The sequence below is a fragment of the Furipterus horrens genome, unplaced genomic scaffold (assembly GCF_987537825.1).
Source record: "Furipterus horrens unplaced genomic scaffold, mFurHor1.1.pri manual_scaffold_3, whole genome shotgun sequence".
In the NCBI taxonomy this organism is placed as follows: domain Eukaryota; kingdom Metazoa; phylum Chordata; class Mammalia; order Chiroptera; family Furipteridae; genus Furipterus; species Furipterus horrens.
In genome coordinates, this window is record NW_028327173.1 from 54,962,326 (window position 1) to 54,983,268 (window position 20,943).

Sequence of the window (20,943 nt, forward strand, 5' to 3'; positions counted from 1 at the left end):
GTTCCCTCTCATCCATGGTAAGCAGATGTGGAAACAGAGAAAACACATTTACAGCTCTCTCCAATGAAATCCTCATGCCCAGCTTCTTTCTCTTTGCCTGGAAGTGAGCGATAGGCTAATGCAAACCCTGCATGTGTCTCCAGCACTTCACTGCAGGATACATCTGGGACATCCATGCGGAACCACACAGGCTGTGCACAGCACGCACAGCTCCAGGGTGTACTGCTCACACAGACCATGCTGTGAATGGTGTCCCCTGCAGTTGTGCAACTGGCAGCCCCTTAGGCACCTAGTGTTATATTCTCTGCCTGTGAGACCTTTGCTGAAATGAAGGCAGAAAAAGCCTATTTCACTTACTTCTGAGTATTACATTCAACATTCTATAAAAAAGAATAACATTTTTAAAAATGCAATAGCAAGTATAAGTTTATTAAAATGGTGAACTTGAAATCATTTCATGAAAGAATCCATTGAAATAACTGGTGATGGAAACCGGGGACCAGATGCACTAACCAAGCCCGTGCTACCCTGGATCTATTACTGTGAACTTCCCACTGTGGAAAATGATAAACAAAGACATGAAGGGATTCCCAGTCAAGAAATGCTCAGCCCTCCAATTTTTTAAGAAGCAGAATCTTGATTTTTTTCCCCTCAATTAAAATTTGTGTGCCACTCCCAATTTATGAGACCTATGAAGAAAAACAAGTTTCTTGAAGCTCCTTCCCAGCCCTCAAGTGACAGTGACTGAGGCAGCTCAGAGGAACCTGGCTTCTAGGGACACAATCTGAAGAAATGCAGCCTATTGCATGTTCCCCCAAATCCTTTGGACTTATGCTTTCCATCTTCATATCTTAAAAGCTCAGCTAAATCAGCTTATTTTCATTTAGTTGAGAATTGCTAAGCTAAAATCAGTTAAGAATTCTACTTTCATTCTCTATGTGTTAATAAATTAGCATTAGATGCCTAAAAATAAATAAATAAGGAGCTGGTGTTATCTAAGCTACATATGATAGGACTATGGAACATACTAGTGTTATCAAATATTGGAAAGGATTTTATGTTGAAGAGAGAGAAACTGAAAAGCTTCAAGGGAGATCATTAGGAGAAGAAGTTACTAAATGATTTCTGGCTCAGTAAAGGGAAAAACTCTGTAAAAAAAAAAAAAAAGAAAGAAAGAAATAAAGAAAGAAAAACAGAAATCCTATTGCAACAATTCTATGAGAAAGGACACACTTTACACTCACGTTATAGAGGACATGTCCAAAACTGGAATGGACCATATTTGATGGCAGAGTTCTTTACCTCTAGAAATGATCAAACATCCTAGAGACCTTTGTACAGTTCTATTGAAATAAATAGATTGTAAAGCTTCTCCTAGGAAACTCCAACTCTGTGGTTATATGACATTACGTGTACAGAGCCTGGGAAATCCCCTCTGAACCTCCCCCAGGCCTGGAACAAGAAGATGCCTTCGGCTCCCTGATGGAAGGAGCTTGAGGCCTTGCATTAGGAATTTGATCCAATCCTTATATGTGCCAATTTCAAAGTTTCTCTCAAGTCTTACGTAGCTAAACAAAAGCCACAGAGAGTATATTGTTTTGTAAAAGACACATTTTATTTTTTTATTTCTTGAAGACCCAAGAATCACAATTTGAAAAGAGAACATTTAAGAAAAGTAAGAAGAAAAACTAACACCGCTCTGTATGTGAGTGAGTTCTGCCAATGCCACTGTGAGACAGGTGTCTGGTCTGGAATGTTTTTTTGCCTTTTTATGGCCTTAAACCAGAAGTCAAAAACTAAAGGAGGGAGAAAGAATGTAAGACACTGGGAGTGACAGGTCCGTAGCTGAGGTGACCACACAGCCTGCTGAAAAAGCTGAAAAAGCTGAACTCCTGGGCTCCGCTATTGGTTGCCTCCTAGAAATACCTTCTATAATCACCACATCGTAGTTTTTCAAAAAGGCTTAAAAGAAATTTTTTGGGGGGGTAAAATTTTCTAGTTTTCAGAATGCTCTGCGGGCCAAACAAAAATTATCTGTGGTTAGAATTCTGCCCACTGGCTTCTAGCTTGTGACTGCAGAAGAGAGGGGTGGGTGGAAAGCCCAGGCAGGCATTTACGTTTGCAGGTGAGCCCACAGACACCTACTGGGCAACGGAAGATAAAGAAAAGTATGAACAACAACTACATTGGTGGGAAGCTCTCATGAGGCTCCATTAGGTGATTGCCCCACATGAGATTGCTCTGAATGATTCACAAGGCTAGAGGCCACCCCGCCCTGCCCTGCTGGGGCTCCTGGGTTTCGTTCCTCTCTTCATTGAATAACAAATTTGAGAAGCCCCTGGACCATCTGGCAATTCCAGTCCCTGTAGGTAGAGAGTATGTTTTTTCCCAAAGGGCAAATTAAAGTTCTCAAGACCAAGTTTAAAGAGAAAGACATTTTATGGAAGCAGAAGAGATCTTAGGAAGCTCAGCAAAGATATCAGGTGAGGATCACCAGCAGGAGACCCTGGTGATTGCTTTAATTCCTTGGATGTTTATTTTCTTCAGACCAGGTAAAAAGTTATACTTCCTATATCATTTTAAGTGTCTTTACCCAGCTAAGATGTAACCCTTCAGTTCACAGCACATCTGACATCAGCCCTGTTTTTAGATGGGAGGTTCCTATTGATTTTAGCTTTGGGACAAGTTTGATTAAACAACAGAACACTAGAAGTGAAAAAAATTTTTTTCAAAGAATAAATGTAGAAAGAACAGAGTTTTAGATGTGGTTAGATTGTAAAGGTGATGGCTATAACAGGCAGATGTTATAATAGTGGATTTTATAATTATGTGTGTTCCCTGAAATTACAGGTAAATCACAGAGAGACAAGTATTTATGATTTTCTAGATTGAGAATAAATGGGATGAGCAACATCAGAGCTTCTACATTGTTTCTTACTTACTTAGCTAATGCACGACACACTCAGCTATTCAGAGAAATCCATCATCACGGAGAGGCAGCCACACGATGAAACGGCTGGCCACATCAGGCCAGATGGCGTCCAGCCCGAACCACCCTGCACACAGATGGGTGTCAAACAAGGTCATCAGTAGGCCCTCAGCCATCCGCCTTTCCTGTGCAGGGATGGTCAATGATGCAGCAAGAACTGTGAACACCTGGGTGAGAACATGCTGCTGCTCCTCCCCAGAGCCCCTGGGTCTTATCAGAGGGCTGGCCTCCACTAATATCTTTGGGGCAGGCCAGTCCTGACTGAGTGACTGGATGCTAATGACTATGAACTAGAGGGTCACACATCTGAGTATATATATCCAGTTGTCAATCATTTCTCAAATTTGGCACAACTGCATTGGCTGACAATTAGCCTGAACTGGCCTAAGGTGATGTTTTTAGTTGCCCCAGGCAAGTCAGGCAAGCATCCAAAAGTTACCATCTATAGTGTGGAGTTAAAAGCCATATCCAATTCCCACTGCCTGTGTAGTCTGCTATCTAATGACAGGTGCTCTGCTTTGCTTTCTGTGGTTTTTCTGAGCAACCACCAGTACTGGAGCTCATTATCAAAACAAGGACTAACAACCTGTACCAATAACTCCAGCTTATTGAGGGAACTTGACAGACAGGATTTGTGGTGATAAAGCATCTGATCACAGATAAAGACCAAAGTGCCAGACTGCCCTGCTGTCTCCTTTGTGGATGTATAATTTAGTTCATTACCATTACTTTCTAGAATAACATTAATTCCACTGTGTACAAAACATCAAATAACAGCACTGGTAACCTTATCAAAGAATACAGCTACTCATCAGCAATTGACATAATATTTGACCTGCCTTTTACTAACTAGCAATAGCCTCAGTTTAACAGCCATGGAAATAATGAAGTTTTGCAAATGTGTACAAGAAAATCTATAAAAGTTAAAATCCATTGCAAAGATTGCCAATATTCTAATAGTGTCTGTGAGATATTAATTCAAATGTCTACAGATTTTATAGGATGAAAAGTTTAATTTCTATATAAAAGTTTAATATTCTATATAAAAGCCAAGGACACATAAAAGGAGAGAATGTTAGGATCAGATTGAGGGCATACACAGCTGCAAGATTTGTTTTCTACACCTTACACTAAATAAAATCTTGGAATTTACTTTCTTTCCCTATTTTATTTTTTGCTACTTCTTTGTTACCCAACCCATGTAAAGTTCGTTAGAATAATAACACCCTTGACTCTAATGCATCCAGAAGTACGTATATGCAAAACATGTTTTGACAGTTCATATCAAATTATTTCTGAATTGGAAATTAAGAACTGCTAGACAACTTATAATTCTGTGCATGTATTAACATCAGTGACCTTAGAAGTATAGATTGTTTATATTGCCAGGTATTGAGATTAACCTTTTATTTAGTAAAAATTAATGGAGAACACATCCAGAGCAAGGTTATTACTGCTGTCTCGATGTGGCATTTTCCAAAACTGATTTCACTCTGTAATAAAGAAACATTTGAATTAAAAAAGCGTTTCATCTTTCCATCTGAAAAAGGGTCTAAGTAGTATATGTAATCTTGATCTGATGACAAATTCTTTTTCATCTCCGTCCTTCAGAAGAAAGCTTCCACCAAGAATTTGTTGGCGAGCTCACCCAGAGCTTCTTTAGGATCCCCAGTTCTAACTCTCCACTAACCCCGGCAGCTGAAGCTGAAAACTGCTGGTTTCAATAAAGCTCATCCTTCATGAAGAGTCTTCAATGTTTAGGGATGGGTAGTAATATCTGTAATTCCCATATCTGAGAACATGGTGACAGGGCAAAGAAGGAGAGGGATGCAGGAAGGATGGGGCTGAGGTTGCAACTCATTGTCCAAGAGAGAGTCTCACCCATCGGAGGAAGTAGTAGGTGTTGTTATATAAAATGCCCAGCAGTTATCTGTCAGGGGTAGATGCTCAATAACTGTTACCTTTAATTTTACTTCATGTTAATATAGCATTTTAAAGAACATGAAGTGTGTTTACAAGTATTTTCTTATTTGGCCCTTAAAACTCCTTTTGGAGATAGACTTTATTTTGTTTGAAAAATACGAACCATCTGAAAGATCAGGTCTATAAAACCTTAGGTCACACAACTAGTATTATAGATTTTAGAATCCATAACACAGATTTTCTGATTTTAAGCATCTCTCTCCTTTACTGCACTGCTCTCTGAGGACAATGGAATCGAGTCAGACTTCCTCAGCTTGGGTGCCCAGGTGTGGGCTGCTTGAGATAAGAATTAGATGTGCACACAGAGCGCACTTGCAGTTATATAAGCATTGATGATGTCATAGTTTGGCTAGTAGCCAGCTTTGTCTATATACGGTATAACATAAAAGGGGCAGGAACCCCCACGGGAGTGTTGGTGCTTTGAGCAGGAGCACAGTGGGCAGCAGAGGCTGTGCGCTGAGCCACGGGAGCACGGCCGGCGGCCAGCTGGTGGTCCAGAGCAAGACCAAGGGTGGAGGGTAAGTGTGAATGCTGTAATGTCTGCAATAAAGGAATTGTCAAAGACCCCAGTCTTACTTTGCATATTCTTCTAATTGCCAGACAAAAGGGAGAAAGCATTTGGGGTTCCCCAACGTGCTCCAAGCTGCAAATATATTCAGTAATGAATACCTGGCCACTTTCTATCTTACTTTAAAATTTTCTTCACTGCATATTTCATGCTTTCAAATCACTTATTATCTCCTCATGTTTCCTTTTCTGTTTGCTTCTGCATTTCCTCTCATTCTCAGTTTGCAAACCTGTTATATGGATAATGTTATAGGTCCATATTCAAACGCCTGAATATGAATTACATCAGTTCAGTGGGTGAGGTGAACTACACTATAATATTTCTTCTAACACAAGATTATGCATGATCTTGAGCTCTTCATCCTACAAAGAAAGCCATTTCATTCTAGGCCTTATTCTTCCTTTTAGTGCCTTTGCTCAAATACCAAGCACAATTTTCATTTTGCTTGTGAGATAGAAACAGTTGTGTGGTTATAGCTATTATTGTGCCATTACCATTCTGAGGTGTTGACTTTGTGCTTCACATTTTTCCTGTGTGCTGAACTTGACGTCCTACCTTGAATTTTTATTTTGTTCTAATCATGTTTTAAATTTGAAATCTTCCTTTTTACTTGGCAATTTCAGTTAGAACACTATATTTGAAAAAAAATGTTCACAGCAGAACTGTAGGTTAAATCAGTTTTATTCTGTAAACAGTGCCTAAATTATCATCTCTTTCCATAACAACCCAATTAATATGTTAGAGCAAAACTGAAAAGCCAAAAAGAAAAAAGAAAAAAAAGAAAGAAAAAATTGTGTTGAAAATGTAGAGCGAGGGTGACACCTTCTGGTGTGTAACAAAATGCATTTTGTCAACAGCAGCAAAAACTAATTCAGACGATGGTCCTCCTGGATAAATTTTATTCCAACAAACCTCTTTTGTGAGTACCTGGAATGTCTCAGGCTCTGTAATAGGCACCGGAACTACTGATAGGGCAAGGTATGGTCCTTACATTCAAGAATCTAATTGCCTCCTGGTACAATAAGATCACACAGTTATAGTTCCTTGAGACTTAGAGACACAGTCTACTTTATTATAAAATACATAAACTGTTGAATGAAGAAATAAATGAACGAATGAATATGAATAACATCAGTTCAGTGAGTGAGTTAAAATAGATTATAATATTTCTTCAAATATAAGATTACACAAAAACACTATTATCTCCCACTGGATTATTGCAATGACCTCCTTCATGGTTTTCCATTGTTTGTTCTTTACATGGTGGCCAAAGTGGTATTGTTAAACTCAATGCAGATCATGTATTTTTTTGATTGCCTCCTGTGGCTGTGAGCGGTTGATAGTGAGTAAATAGCCAGTGATCGGATCTCAGCGTCTAGTGGGGCCTCCTTCTAATCTGCCTCTCTGCATTACAAATGCTAAAAAGCCAAGCTCTGTGGTAAAAGTAAGTTCTCACAATTACAGGCACCCAAGGCAGGTTTAAACGACAGAAGTTAATGGGCCATCTCCCTGCCGTTTGGCCATCGCTCTGATAAGCAGCATTGTGGAGAGCTTGGGTTTTTCTACATGTGCTCTGATGTCTAGTAACTAACACTTTGAATGGCAAGAAGTGAATGGTTTTGCTAGTGCTTTGCTAATCCCTGGATTGTAGCCAATCAGTCCTCCTAACTCCTCACTTTCTTGGTAGGAGCAGAGGTAGCAACTCTCCTTGGCAGGCACTTTAAAAGCTTTTCTAGAAGTTGGTCCTAGAGGTTCAGCCCAGGCTCTAGCCCTCTGTCCCTTCCATTGATGTTGGAGCCCTTATTCTCTATATAAACCACTTTCTACTTTATATGGCAGAATGTTTTTATTTTTGTATCCAAACCCTAATGGATATACTTTCGATGTATGGGTACAGAGTTTTCCAGACTCTGATTTAAAATCTGAGTATTTCTGCTGATCTTCAGGCTCTCAGCCACCTGGCTGATGTCATCTGTTTCTCCCACTCCCTTATTCCACCACAGTCAGAGCTCCTCGATCCTCCTGAAATGCACCACACATGTTCTTTCCCCAGGGCTTTGGCTCTCACTTCTGCCTGGAAAGCTCCGTGTCCAGATATCTATCTGCATGACTGACTCCCTCATTTTCTTTAGGTCTCTTGCTCAAACATCACCTTTATGGAGAGGCTTCCTTGACTGCGCTACATAAAATAGCAACTGCTCCCCACACTCTCTTGCCCTTTACTCTGCTTTGTTTCTCGGCAGAGCTCTTATCATCACTCAACATAATACGTACTCACCTGTTTGTGTTGTCTCTCTCCACTCAAATGCAAACACCATGAAACTAGACCTGCCTGTAGAACAATGCCTGGCTCCAAGTAGCTGCATAACAAATATTTGTTAAGTGAACAATGTGTATTTGAAGTTCTTTTTTTTTTAAGTTTTTAGTCAGATGGGCATGATAGAGGTTTTCACAATTTACCAACCACTTACTATGTGGCAAGTACTACTCTTTATCTTACATGAGACAAAAGACCACTGACCCATCCCTGGACAAACAAACAGAGCATTGGGAGTCAGATGAGTCAACAGGTAATTGTAGTTAGTTATACCTCAATAAAACTGGAAAAAGTAGATGATTGTAATCCAGTTATTCATTCAACATGTATATACTGAGCACTTAATAGAAGAGAGCTGAAATTTTCACAGACTTTCTCTATGTCAAACATTGTGTAAAGGCATGATAAGACTTAATATACTTTTTAAAACAACCCACTAAGGTAACTATTATCCCTGATTTACAAGCAAGAAATTGGACACTTTTTAAGGTCCAAGGTTGCCACACTAATGAAAGAGAAGCGTAGACCCTAGTTCTGTCTGATTCTATATTGTCATTTTGCTTAAAGGAAAATGGAGAAAAGCTTTCTCACCTGTTAGTGAGGTCAAACAGCCTCCCAAGTAGAAGTAACACCTAAGCTAAACCTTCAAAAGTGATATGCTGGAATTAGGCAAAGGATTGAGGATGTGTTGGGTTAAATGATTGGGCTGTGTGAGGATAGTGGTACCATACATTTCATAAAGAAAGAAACATGGGTCCTCTGGACCTTTGTTTTTACTAATAAAATAGGTTAACTTTTGGCTCTCTGAATTAGTTACTAAAATGCAATAAACATATACATACACCATACATACACACACATTCATCCCATTATAAATAATGGCAAAAGCAATTTAATGCATAACTCCATCATGCAATACACATAATCAGCATGCAGGAATTACATGTAAACACAAGATGGGGGAAGATCTAGATTCCAGATTTTAACAAAAGAGATATGATTGCCTATAAACAACATTTTCCATTTGGGTATATAATTAAATAACTTATGTGGCAATTAAATGACATGCCAATTAAATAGAATTGCAAGCTTTAATAAAACAAGTGGAAGTTATTACTGAAGCACATAAATTGCTTTTTTTTCTACTAAGTTGAATTGACACATTAAAAATTAATACTGACCTATTTTATGTACTTTATTTAGAATATAAGTTTAAGAGTCAGGTTGTTAGGTTTTCAAGATAAAAATTAAATAAGGTTAAGAAAATTCTATGCTTTTTAAAATACAAACAAAATAATAAAGAAAAATAAATATTGTAATGAATCAGTTTTACTTTCATGTTCTTAGGAGTTCTCTCTCTCTCTCTCTCTCTCTCTCTCTCTCATCCAAAGTGAGGGTCTCTTTGAAAGATGGCAGGTACCCAGAGCTAAGTTTCAAAAGCAAATAAAACCAACTTTTTCATGCTTGATACAAGTGTCACATATCCAATTTACAGTTTATGTGAAAATGTGTATATTCCTCTGTGTTTTTCTGTGTACGTGTAAACCTGGGATAGAAAATTTTACAGCTAGGAAAACCAAATCAATCATTATAATCCTTTACTCCTCAAACATCTGAGTGCCTGCCTTCTACCAGCACAGTGCTAGAAGTTTAAATTCTATGGAAAAAAAAAAAAAAGTAAATCAAAAGGGGAAAATATTTACTCCTGATTAACAATTGCTTACTATACTAAGCTTCAGCCATTCTGTCTTCTTCCCCATCAGGTGGTTGATAGCAATTTGCTTTCACAAATGGTTTGAGTGATAGCTGGTGAATAACCACATTCCACCTACCCTCCAGAAGGAAAGAGGCCCTGCTCATCTTCTAAATACTGCACACAAAGATACACAGATCACCACTGTAATCAAAACAATCTGATACTCTCCTAAGAACAGACACATAGATCAATGGAACAGAATACAGAGCCCAGAAATAAACCCAGGTCTATATGGTCAACTAATATTTGACAAAGGGAGAAGGAGCATAAAATGGAGTGAGAAGAGCCTCTCCAACAAATGGTGTTGAGAGAACTAAACAGGGACATGCAAAAAAAAAAAAATGAAACTAGATCATCAACTTACACCATACAGCAGAATAAACTCAAAATGGATAAAAGACTTAAACATAAGTTGTCACCATAAGAGTTCTAGAGGTACATATAGGCGGTAAAATTTCAGATATCTCATGTAGCAATATTTTTGCTAATACATCCTCTAGGGCAAGGGAAATAAAAGAAAGAATAAACAAATGAGACTACATCAAACTAAAAAGTTTCTGTGCAGCCAAAGAAACCACCATCAAAATGAAAAGGAAACCAACTGTATGGGAAAACACATTTGCCAATGATACCTCGGACAAGAATTTGATCTCCAAAACATATAAAGAACTCATACAAATCAACACCAGGAAGACAAACAATCCAATTAAAAATGGGCAAAGGACCTGAACAGAGACTTCTCCAAGGAAGACATACAGAGAGCCCATAGACATATAAAAACATGTTCAACATCCCTAGTCATCAGAGAAATGCAAATTAAAACCACAATGAGATACCACCTCACATCAGTCTGAATGGCCATCATTAACAAATCAACAAACAACAAATGCTGGCGAGGATGTGGAGAAAAGGAAACCTAGTGCACTTTTTGTGGGAACGCAGATTGGTGCAGAGAATGTGGAAAACAGTATGGAATTTCCTCAAAAAAACTAAAAATAAAACCTCCCCTTCACCCAGCAATTCTACCACTGAGATTATACCCTAAGAATCTTAAAACACCAATTCAAAAGTACCCATGCACCCCTATGTTCATAGCAGCACTATTTACAATAGCCAAGTGCTGGAAACAGCCTAAGTGCCCATCTGTAGATGAGTGGATAAAAAAGCTGTGGTACATTTACACAACGGAATACCATGCAGCAGAAAGAAAGAAGGAACTCTTACCTTTTGTGACAACATGGATGGAACTGGAGAGTATTACACTAAGTGAAATAAGCCAGGTAGTGAAAGACAAATACCCTATGATCTCACCTATAACAGGAACCTAATGAACAAAACAAACAAGTGAGTAAAATAGAGCCAGAGGCATGTAAACAAGGAACAAACTGACAGTGACCAGAGGGGGTGGGAGGGGGAAAAAGGGGGAAACAAAGGGGAGGGTCTAGTCAAGGAACTAATATAAATGACTCATGGACATGGACAACAGGGTGGGGATTGACTGAGGTGGGGTAGAGGAGAGCAATGGGAGAAAAATTGGGACAACTATAAAAGAACAACAATAAAAAAGGCAAAAAAGAATAAGAAAAAATGTTATTTTTTCTAGCAAAAACAAAAAAATTAAGTGATTAATTTCCAAGTGTATTTGGAGATAGGGGAATAAATGGGGACTGAATGGCATGGACAGAAGTAGAGGCAGGAAAGTTCTGGGTTTGAAAGGCAAATTAGAGGGAGAAAGCTGAGCTGCACCATGACATTTGATTGGCTAGAGCTTGCGTTGATCAAGGGAAGTGATAAAAATAAAGCTAGAGATTGGGGGTTGATTACGGGCTTGATACAAGGTTAGGTTTCATTGAGTGATTTTGTGGAAAGATGGTGGTTCAAGGTAATTGAGGGTTTTCTAGTGACCACCAAGACTTGGTGGAGTGAGGGCCAGTTAAGGCCAATGGACTGAGAAGCAATGAGGCATCAAATGAGTGGGAGGACTAAATGAAATAAAAAAGTGGGTATAATTAAAATAAGTAAGGGGAAAGGATTTTAAACTACCTCTGCTATGGAAGCTGATTTCTCTCCTCTCTAGTCAGTTTAGAAAGGTGAGCTCATTTATATCTTCCCGGTCCCCTCCACTGGGGGCTGGAAGTGAGGCAAAGGAGGTCTCACCAGGTGAGTTTTATGCATAATAAAACCATTTGAAAATTATTGGCCGACAATATGCTGGGTGCTAACGCTAGGATGCTGTTCAATTTAACTCATTTATTTTTCAAGTTCCCAGTTTTACCAAAGCAACAAAGGATAGTCATATTTTAAGATTATACAAACCCAGGAACATGGTGCTTCTGGGATTTATCTCAAGAGTGGGCAGTTCTCTTTGATGCAAAGCAAAGAAAATAACAAGAGAAGACATACGAATAATCATAACAGCTGGCCTTTACAGAGCACTTAACCATTAAAAAAATCAATCAGTCAATAAAAATAAGGCTTAACTGTGAATTTCCCTCCTCTTGGGTGATATGCCCCACACAGTGAGAAAGGCTCTCCACCCATTTAGTTCCTTTAAGGGCTGGGCTGACTACAACCCATCCTGTCCTTGACTTAATGAGTCTTACCTTTCTGCCAGCCTGTGAAACTCTTAAAACAAACCAATCACCCCCACCACCACACACACACCATGGGAATTGGGGGCTACCCTGCTCTCTTGTTATGACAAAGCCTCCACCTACAGCCCCTTCTGATTTATTCTGCTCTCAAGTGCAACCCCCTGCAGCCTGCCTCCTAGCATTCAATGCCTTCTTCCCCCAGCTACATGGGACTAATAGCTGTTGCTAATCTCATTTGACCAGTGTTGGGTGTTGCATGTTCAGCCATCTCACACTATTTAGGAATGATCCCTCTTCACCAACAGGGTGAACAGGAGTTGATCAGAACAGTCATGTTTGTTGAGTTGTGAAGGATGAATGAAATCTAGGTAGGTGGAGAAATTAAGAAAGGCATGTCAGAATAGAGTTATAAAAGAGGATGATGTATTTAAGGAAGGACAAGCAGGCTGGTTAGAGAGGGTGTAGTAAAGAGGAGGCTAACGAGGCAGGGTCTTCGCGGAAAGCTAAGGAGTTCATGGTTTTTTCCTAAAACACATTAAGGGATTCTCATCATGCATTTTACAAAGATCACGCTGGTAGTATGTGATCAGTGGATTTAGAGTAGGGTGAGGATAAAGCCCGAGCAGTCAGTAAGGCTGGCATGATGGAAAGCCAAGCAGGAAGCCATAAGAGTGCAGACCCAGGCACTGGCAGTGAGTCAGGTTCTGTAGGCACAAGAACAATAGAAGCCATTCATCCTCGTGGCCAACTGGATGCAGGGCTGAGGACATGGGCCAAGAAAGGATTAAAAATGACTGCTGGACTTGGGTAACCAAACACATGTCATCCCCAGTCACTGAGATAGGGAATATATGAAGAGCAACAGGTTTGTGATTGGAAAGAATTCAATTCTGGACATACTGATTTTGAGAAGTTTGTGAAACATCCAAGTAATGTTGAGGCAAGAAAGTTAGAATAGGGAACAAAGGACTCAAACTCTACCCCTCTCCTTTGCTGTCTTCCGGAACATCACAGACAAGACCTTCACTGACCACCTGGTCCCCCACTTCCTGTAATCGGGAGGGCCAGAAAGAAATCACCATCTGGAGACGAGACTCAAAGACAAGCTGCATCAGCAGTCACTCCACCGACGTCAGGAGCAAAGGACCACCTTATCCTCCCCTTTGCCCATGTTTAAGAAAAACCTTCCACCCAGACCCCATGGGGTTTCACGTTCTGCGAGGTCAGCTGCTCTCCCTTCTCCAGTGCATACTATCATTTTAATAAATTTACTGTGTGTTGCTAAATCCTTGTGTCACATTTTGAATCCTTTCTTGTTCTGTGGCAAGAACCTGGATTGAGTTGAGGCCTCTGCTGGTCTCCCCAGGTGCCACCCTGCATCAGTTTCCAGGTGGCAGTCCATATAGTCCTTAGAAGATGCTGGAGACAAAGTTTGAGAGCGCAAAGGTGACCTGATGCCTCGGTTGTGAAGCCAGTTAAGAGAAATGTATAGAGGAAAGAGAAAGTAAAGCACACCAACATTTAAGAGGTGATTGTGAGAAGAGAGATATTTGCAAAGAAAACTGAGAGAAACCAAGTGTGTCATTAGAATGATGTTTTGAAAGTCAGGATCGGAAAGAAGTTGAGGTGCTTATATTTTTATGTAGATGATGAAGCTATAGGATTAAGGGGATACCTGATAAACCAACTTTCATGAAGAGGCTAGACCACGGTAAAGTAGAAAAAAAGAGAAATTATGCTTAATAATAAGGACGGTCACCACTTCCAGTGAAACAGTAGATGAAGACAAAAGGATGCAAATAAATTTGTAAGTGTATGTAGGTTTAGTAGTTCCTTCATTGTGAAAAAATATTCCAGGTAAATTGCCTACCATTGGGTGGAACAAACTGGAAAACAGTGTTCCTCATTTGGTTAACCATCAGGCTGACAATAAAATGGCAAGGAACTCCAGCAACTCAATAGTTTTCATTTATGTGGAAATGTAGTTTGATAAACATAAAAGAGAACATAACCCGTGAAGCACTTAGAAGCTGTGTTGATGGGTCTGCAAACAAGAATACGTAAAACCAACTAATAAACTCAAAACTTATTCCAGAATAAAAGAAACTGCAAGACATGTAAAAACTCAAATTACATGAATAAACTGTGAAACAGAATTATGTACAGTGTTAAGTCCTAAGCAAAATAATATTCCACCAAATAATACATGGGTACAATTCTGTTTAAATGCATTTGTCACACCTCTTAAAAGTGCTTTGATTAGAAGTGGTGCTTACAGTTGGATTTCAGATGGATGCTATAATCAAAATAAATATCTAAAACAAATTGTTAAGTACAAGTTCATCTTGGGTTTTTTAATAATCACAAGTTCATGGGTTATTACTAGAAGTGTAAATACAATTTTTTCCCAAGATCAGATAATTCTTATCACCTAAAGAATATTTTATCTTTTAAAAATAAAATAAAATATTTTTAAGAATAATTTATTATTTTAAAAACAAGAATAAGATAATTTTTTATGATCCACTATGGTAAATTTAATACAAATACACTACAGTTTTTACAGAGCATTCATAAGAATAAATAAAAATTACCAGCACAGGTCAGAACTAATTCTGAATGTTATATAATTATATATAGATATAGATATAGGTATATAGATATAGATATAGATAGATGCATAAATGTGTATGCATAGATTCTGAAATTATTTTTATTTTTGATATTAAACTCTTTAAAGCCTAATATTTATTATTTAAGAAAGCATTTCTCTTACATAGAATTTAGCTACTAATTTGTCAGAAATAACTTTTTGTTAAAAATATTTGAAAATGTTGGAAAATAAAAGTGTTTGGAATAAATGTTTATAACTCCACTAAGACAAAATATTTTGATAAACATCTACCAGGTATCTCTTGAAATGTAAAAGTAAATGCAGACAATTATATACAAATGAAATTATATTATATATATTCTGTTTATGCTTTCTAAACTTAATATTCTTGATACTATGCCTTGAACATCTTCCTGTATTAGTAACTATAGATCTACATGGTCATTATAATAGCTACACTATATTACACTGTATGAATATATTAGCTTTTTAATCACTCAACTGATGGAATTTTAGGTTGTTTCCAATATTTTACTATGATAAGCAATGCTGCAATAAAAACAATTTTGAAATATGTCTCTACAGACATGTCTACCTCTTTAGGATAAATTCCTGTAGTGAAATTAATGGATCAAAGAGGATTCACATTTTAAAATTAAAGCCATCTTCTCTCTAGAACAGAAACAACTTTATACTCCAAATGGTCCATGAGAGTCCATTTCTTGTATTACTAATGAGGCTGAACAACTCTAAGTGCTGGCTGTTCTTGCATGAATTATCTACACAGGTCCATCTCTCTGGTGGGTGGTCACCACTTACTAATTAATTTGAAGAATTATTTTTTTAAGATTATTAATTTTTATCTGGCAATGGAGGTCTTTTTCTACTTTTCCTATTTTGCTCTTTCTTTTCTAGTTTTGGCTTTTGAGTAACAGTATAAAAGCCTTTTAACCTCTCAAAGAGTTAGGCAGTTCTCTTACTGAATAACTAACTATTTTCCCCCAATCAAAAGCCATTTTATCACTCACAAAAGTAAGAAGCATTTCTAGACTCTATTTTGTTCCAATCATCTAGTTATTCTTGGACTAATAGGACTCTACTTTAGAAACTCTAACGTGGTAAAAAATTTTCATAGCTGCTGGGACTTGTTCCAACTCATTTTTTGCCTTGAATTTTTCTGTATATCTGCTCTTCCCCCCCCCACCCCCGCAAAAAAAAAAAAGTTTCAGAAACATTTTTTTCAGATTTCTGAAATCTCCTATGGAGATTTTGGTGTGAATTACTTTGAATGTATAGAGCACGAGGAGAAAGAAAATCTTTACATTAATCAGACCAAAAATTCTTTCTTTGAGTATTCTTTTATGAATACTTTCCAAAAAAAGTTTTCTTTTCCTTTAAAAAAATTTTTTAAAGGTATAAAAACTCATTTTAATGTATGTTACCCTTTTACTTAAAAAAAAGACATAACTTAAACCATTTGTAGCAATAAGATCACCCATATAATCTAGAATATAAATAAATGTACACAAACTGCATCCATGAAACTGGCTAAGGGGTGGCATGACTAGCAGACTTTTGCGGTGGCTCTCTGAGAGGCAGCACCCAGCCTGCCTGGGGCAGCCTGCCTGTGGGCTCGGTGTGGGCACCATGAGGGCCCTCCTGCATGGCTAGGGTCCCAGAGGGTCAGCTGTGCTGTGTGGCTGGGAAGCTGCTGGCGCCCACTGCCTCCTCGGTACCTGCAGAGCAAGGCAAAGTGACAAAGGACAAGTTCACCCTCAGACTCCTCATTCAACCATGGTAGAGTGGAGGCCAAGGGTGCATCTGGGTGGAAGGCCCAGCCCATGTGTCTTTGGGTCCAGGCAGGCCCCCTAGGTGCAGAAGCATGAGTGTGTTGTCTGAGGTCCCCAGCATGAAGTTTCCTTTTTAAAGGTCCTGTGTGTCTTTTAAACTTGGTCACTTATCTTTCATTGCTTTTCAAATTAGTAATAGTAGTACTGCTGTTGTGAGTGAGATCTTTTTTCCATTATATTTTCTAACTGATCAGCTGATTTTTTAATTTTTGTATATTTATTATGCAATTAGTCACCTTTGAATTTATTAATAGTTTTTCCATTTGTTCTTTTACATTCTCTGGGTTTTGAATAACATAACTATAAATAATGATTCTTCTGCATGCTCCCTTCCAATATCTAATTATATGAAATTTAAAGTTTTTTAAATGTGCCTTATTACAAGTAGTTTTCATTAATCTTGCATAGACATAATAAATACAATCAGTGAAAAACTTCACTGTCTTGGTTGGCTCAGGAAAGTTTTGATTATTACCTCTTTTATTTTTGGGTTTGGGGGCGTGTGAGGACAGAATAGAGTCAAGCTCCCTTACCCTGGATACCCAGGCGTGGGCTGCTTAGAGAAAATAATTAGATTTGCGTGCGCAGTGCACTCGCACTTATATAAGCATTAATGTCATATTTTGGCTAGTAGCCAGCTTTGTCTATGCATAATATAAAAGGGGCAGGAACCCCCACGGGAACGTCCGTGTTGGGGCAGCAAGTGAGCGGAGGAGCAGCACTGAGTGCGCGCGGGCGCCAAGCAGTGGCAGCGCTAAGTGCCAGCCGATGAACGGCAGTGGTGCACGTATGAATACTGTAATGCCTGCAATAAAGGAACTGTCAGAGACTCCAACCCTGCCTCGAATATTCTTCTGACTGCCGGACAAAAAGAAAAAGCCTCCACGATGGGGAGGCACATTTATTCAATATAATTCAAAGGTTGCATTCTCGGTTTTCATTTGCTCTATTATTTTTATCTCTTTTCTCCACATTTTTGGAAAGTGATCAAATTACCCATATGAGCAACGATGTTTTCCATAATGTCAGTTATGCTGATTCATATAGTCTATGGGAATATACATTTAGGGTTTCCTTTTATTTTTTGCATATTTCAGGATATGCCCTTTTCATTCCTCCTGATTATCTCAACTTATTCTTTCTTTACGGCTCATAAAAATGAAAAATATTTGTCTAAACACTTCTTTGTGCAAGACGGAGTGAAAAGTGTTTTACAGACATTATCTTGTTTACTTCTTACACTTGGAGGTAGGTTTTACTAACATGTTACATGTGAGGACATTGAGACTCCAGATGACCAGGTAATTTGACCTGGTCAGTAGTAGAGCCAAGATTTAAAACCAGGCCTTCTGTCTCCATAATCCCTGCTTTTAACTACTCTTACACAGAGTTGCATATGTCCTTGGCCCTCCTCCCTGTTCACAAGGGAGCTCAGTTCCTTTCAGATCTATATCTGGAGCGAGGTGACCTCATAAATACCCTGTGTCAGTCCTAGTCCCTGGTGCACCAAGGCATGCACCTCCTCTACTCTGATTCATAATCTGGCTTTGCTAGAGTTGGGCAAATGTTCTTTGTACAAGTGCTATATGCTCCCCAGCATTTGGTGCAACCCAGGGATCTTTCTCTGTGACTGTGCATCCAAGGGTGCAAAATGCCCCAGCCTCCTTGAACCAGCAGTGGTACCAAAAATTGAAACCTGCCATCCATAAAATGCAAGTGAAAGCAAGAAACTGAGGGGATACTGAGGGATGGGCATAAATCTCTGGCTAGCTCTAATATTTCTGGGCAGTAAGGGGTTTGATTTTCTAGGTAGTGTAGCACCTGTGTCTTTAGTTAGAAGTAACTGAGTTGAGGTTTTTTTTCCTGCCTATCTTGCAGCTAATTTGGGTCATTATTTCAGATGATTGACAATGGAGTTATTGTAAATTCCCAATGGATTTCGCACAGGGTTTCCTCTTATCTTTAGTTTCTGGTATGGTTGCAGTCTTGGTAGGTATTTTTCCATGAAGCTGGGAAAGGGTAAATTAAAGACTGCTTATCTGTATATTTAACACAATTGTATGAGCATCTGTATCACACAATCCGTCTGGGATCAGTGTTAGACTCACTCTTGAAGTTCATGGACTGTCCCCATGAATACCTGTGTCACTGGTCACTGACATAAGACCAAAATGGCTCTGAATTTCTTTGGATGATTTAACATTTCCTAGACTCTTTCTTTGAATGTAGAAGTTTCCACAATATGAGCTATTCCTAAAGCTCAGTGGATTTGTAAAACTGTCTTAAACTTTCAAATGACATTTTAGAAAACCAATTTACTAAGAAACGGTGTTACTGGAAAAAGATTTAAGGATTGAGCTGAGGCGATTTCCTGTCTGTAAGGCATGGTTGAGGACACTGAGAGCCAGGCCAAAGTGACCTGATAGGTTTTGATGTTTTTGAGAATTATCTTGAACAGAAAAAATCCTCTTTACACTGTAAATTGTGGAAACCCTTTGGGACACATAGAATTTCTTGCCTCAATAAAGCTGGGCTAAGGATATTACAAAATGTTACATGATTTTATTTTTCTGTTCAGAAGCATCCAACTTATTTTGTAGTTCCCTGGCTACAGCTGCTATGGATAGAGGGAGCTAACAAATGCATCAAAGATATTAAATGTGTAATTGGAAATCCCAAGCTACACTAAGGGTCCTGCATCTATGTCACCAGGTCACCCCTTGTGGTAGTCAGTTTTATGTTTAGAAAAAGTCACCTTTAAGTATTATAGATTGCATTTATTAATGCAGGTGGCCTCATTCAATCAACAGCCTTAATAACAAAAACTGAGGTTTCCCAAAGAATGAATTCTGCCTTAATACTGAAATATAGAAACCTGCTGACCTGCCCTATAGATTTAAGACTTGTCAGCCCCCATAACTGCATGAGAAAAAAAAATTAAAAATAAGTCTTTTTATACATGCATGCATAATATACATATACACACATATATGTGTAGTACATGTGTATGTGCAAAACTCTAGAAAGCATTTTGCTTGGCTCTTTTCCCTGCACTACTGTAAGCTCAAGGGCATGGACTTTGCCTTACACATCTTTGTATCCTCAAATTCTAGCATGGTGCCTTCTCAGACTCTTAAGTACTCAGTATTTTGAACTAATGGATGAATAGAATAATCCCTTCATAAAAGTCAAAGTAGGAGATAAGTGACAACTGAGGCAAGGATGACTATAATAGGGTCACAAACTAGGAATCTCAGGTAAAATAAAGCTCAAAAGCAATCAGCTCAATTCTTGCAGTCACCAGAGTTATAGTAAGCCAAGAAAGCCAAAGGCCTGGAAATTAAAATTCAGGTTTCTATATCAAAAGCCCACTAAGGGCCCTGGCTGGGTACCTCAGTTGGTTAGAGCATTATCCCAGTACACCAAGGCTGTGGGTTCAATCTCTATCCAGGGCACATACAAAAACCAACCAATGAATGCATAAATAAGTGGAACAACCAATTGATGGTTTCTCTCTCTTTCTCTCTCTCTTTTCTGTCTCTCCCTTCCTCTCTCTAAAATCAATTTGAAAAACAAAGGCTATTAAAAAATGTTGGTTGAGTTTGAATATACTAATCACGAGACTTTTAACAGGTCACTTCACTTTCTTAAGCTCAGTGTGACTGATCTAACACATTATATGATTCTAATGTCAAAGCAAACAGGAACAGAAATTCATCCAGTTGGGACATGACATTAATGCTTGTTGGTTCTACAAGTTATTCTCACCAGTTGCCAGCGTATCGGGGACAGCACTGGTGACTGGTGGAGTAGTCCTTAGGCTACAGGCACCAACATTGTGGTAAAGATATTTGGCTCAAGACTGGGACCAGACTAGAATTAGAACTACAAGGAGATTTGCACAGGGAATGTGTCCAATTATACATAACTATAAATGTGGTAGTTAATATATAGAGTTTGGCTATTAAGTGAACTACATCAAGGGACTGTGAGGTGTTAAGTCAGCAGGATGCTTCAGCTCCTTCTGTAGAGAATAATTATTCTGCAAAAGGCAGATTCAGACAAGAGATGGAGGAAGATGGGGAATGAGTCACTTCTACAAGATCTGACACTTCCAGGCACTCCGATCCCTGTAGTCCAGAGGATCCATGAGGTTGTAGGTAAACTTCCAGGTGCCTGTGAGGTCCTTGAATTCCAAGCTGCTCACCGAGCTATAGCCCTGTAGCTCTGGCCTGACAGGAAGGTGGGAGACTGGGCCAGGGAGGGTCCCAC